Source organism: Symphalangus syndactylus, chromosome 8 (genome assembly GCF_028878055.3).
Source record: "Symphalangus syndactylus isolate Jambi chromosome 8, NHGRI_mSymSyn1-v2.1_pri, whole genome shotgun sequence".
Classification (NCBI taxonomy): domain Eukaryota; kingdom Metazoa; phylum Chordata; class Mammalia; order Primates; family Hylobatidae; genus Symphalangus; species Symphalangus syndactylus.
In genome coordinates this window covers 120,405,393-120,408,423 of record NC_072430.2, presented here as the reverse complement: position 1 = coordinate 120,408,423, position 3,031 = coordinate 120,405,393, and the positions used below count along the sequence as shown (strand labels likewise).

Sequence of the window (3,031 nt, the reverse complement as noted above, 5' to 3'; positions counted from 1 at the left end):
ATGGCAAAATATGAGGGAATTATATGGCTTATGGACCCAGTAAAGTTTTGTGCTGAATGTCAGCTGAGATGCGTGGCAGAGGGGCCAAGGGAAGGCCAAGAAAGCAGGTAGGGAAATAGAAAATATTTTTGGTACTCTTGTACAACTTAAATTTGCTACAATAGCATTGTAAGACCCCATTGCGGGAAGGTTCTCTGGTGGAGCTTTTTCTGCATCTGGGAATTTTACCATGAATTTCAGGTCCCAACTAGGAAAAAATCTTCACTCAACTTGGTACTCTGGACTTCTCAGGTGTTGTGTCTTTTTGAGGCCAAGAGAATAGGATATTTTCATTTACCAGCTCCCAGAAAAGGAAACATTGTTATTTGAAGGGGTATGTGTTACAGGAGCATCTCACCATGTGCTTCCCCTTCTGAGATAGACAGATATAGATATAGATAGATATAGTTTTTTTGTTTTTTTTTGAGATGGAATCTCGCTCTGTTGCCCAGACTGGAGTGCAGTGGCACGATCTCGGCTCACTGCAAGCTCCGCCTCCCGGGTTCATGCCATTCTCCCGCCTCAGCCTCCCAAGTAGCTGGGACTACAGGCGCCCACCACCACGCCCGGCTACTTTTTTGAATTTTTAGTAGAGACGGGGTTTCACTGTGTTAGCCAGGATAGTCTCGATCTCCTGATCTAGTGAGCCACCGTGCCTGGCCCCTTCTGATATATTTTAATTCATTTAAAGATAAGCCTAGAAAACAAATATTAGGGACAGTTTTAAGGGGTGATGATTTTGAAAGTGAAAAACCCTGGGGCTAGGACTAGGTGGGGTGATGATTTTTAAAAATTCTTTTATTCATTTATTATGCAGACAAGTATTCAACACCTGTTCTATGCCAGACACTGTATTAGCTACTGGGAATAAAACAATGGCCAATATAGTTATAGTTCCTGCCTTTTACAAGGCTTAGTATCTAACAAGGAAGTCAGATAATTAAACAAATAACAACATAAGCGTACATACATTTTGTGATAGATAATTATATAGTTTATCATTCAAACTGGGACCTGAAGATGAAAGGGGAACTCTTAATAATTATGCTGGGCCAAGAGGTTTGCACCGAGATCACCCTGGGCAAAAGGAGATGTTTCTGACCTTAGGGTTAAGAGATCCAGAGATAGTTACAGGACTGTGTATAAGGATCACTTAATCCAGTCTGTATGTGGTGATGGTGGGAGAAAGATTTTTAGGAGGAAATTATGTTGTTACTCATGGGACTGCCTCTTCAGGTGGGTTCTCTCCTGCGGCTCTCTAATGACTGCCTGTACCTCTGGAAGCCAAATGCTTCATATTTTTAAGACCAGGTGGGAGAAAGGAGTCTGCTACCCCAACAGCTCAACCCGAGTCTTAGATTTGAGTCTCATTGGCCTGATGGACTCATGTGCCCATCTCTGAGCCAATCACTGTGGACTGGGGAATGGAATATGAAGACTGGCCTATCCTCATGACAGGTGAATTCAGGGTAGTGTTAGGGAGGGGAATGGGTTAGTAATGAAGCAGTTGGCAGATACTATTTAGCCCAGGACCTGGTGGCCAGTCTGGCTCTCTCCTTTCTAATTGGAGGCCTCTACCACAAGCATGCTCTGCCAGATCATCAGTCAGGCCATTATGCATCCGAGCTTGATCCCCCTCTTTGTATTTATTGGAACTGGAGATACTGGAGCGGCACTGTATCTTTTGCATCTGGCATTGATCAATCCAGATGTTAATTGGAACAGAAAGAATAACCCAGAACCCTGGAACAAACTGGTCCCAATGATCAGTACAAGTTCTTCTCAGTGAATGGATTAGAGCGAACTGAAGAAAGAAGGTCCAGATTTCCAAATGAAATGTTTCACTATAAAGCTGCTTTAGAATGAAGGTTTTCCAGCAGCCATCCGCACAATTTTCCACTTAATATATTTTTCCTCTAAATGCATGAAATGATGTAATCTACTGTAGATTATGCTGATTAATAAATAACTGAAACTTGAAAAAAATAATAAAGCAGTTCTTTTTTTTTCTTTTCTTTTTTTGAAACAGAATCTCTCTCTGTCGCCCAGGCTGGAGTGCAGTAGTGCCATCTTGGCTCACTGCAACCTCCACCTCCCGGGTTCAAGCAATTCTCCTGCCTCAACCTCATGACTAGCTGGGACTACAAGGACATGCCACCATGCCTGGCTGATTTTTTTGTATTTTTAGTACAGACGGGGTTTCACCATGTTAGCCAGGATGGTCTCGATTTCCTGACCTTGTGATCTGCCCGCCTTGGCCTCCCGAAGTGCTGGGATAAAGCAATTCTTATCTAGCATTTATTATGTGCTGGCCATTGTTCTACGAGTTTAATGTGTTGCATTTTTAATTCCCCTAAAAACGCTTTGAGCTAGAAATTATTAATGTCCTCATTTTACAGCTAAAGGGGCTGAGGCACAGGGAGGTTAAGGAACTTTCCTGATATCCCACATCTAGTAAGTGATTAAGCCAGAATTCCACCAAAGGCAACTAGCTCTTAGCCATTACACTCTACCACCTGGACATCCTGTACAGCAGGAACTCAGTCTGACTGAATTGAAGAGTGTGAATGTGAATGGTGAGAAATACTGCTCTCCAGTAATGGTTGGTTTGCCTTCCTACATCAGAAAAAAACAATTATATAATGTTTAAAAACACTAATAGCTGCTTTGTTGAGAGATAATTTACATACCATACAATCCACCCATTTAAAGTTTACAATTTCATGGTTTTTAGTTACAGAACCCATGACTAATCTTTTTTGTTGTTGTTGTTACAGAGTTGGGAAATCATCACCCCAATCAATTTTAGGACATTTTCATCCCCTTAAAAGAAACCATTAACAGTCATTTTCATTTTCCCCACTCATTCCAGCCCTAGGCAACAATGAATCTACTTTCTTTCTCTGAAGATTCGCCTATTCTAAATATTTCATGTAAGTGAAATCATACAATATGTGGTCTTTTGTGATTGGCTTCTTTTTCAAGGCTTACT

At 41.5% G+C, this 3,031-nt stretch overlaps 1 pseudogene; it reads left to right on the top strand.

Annotated features, from left to right (window-relative positions):
* Positions 1-1,566: 1,566 nt before the first annotated feature.
* Positions 1,567-1,900, top strand: LOC129488813 (cytochrome c oxidase subunit NDUFA4-like; annotated as a pseudogene).
* Positions 1,901-3,031: the final 1,131 nt, after the last annotated feature.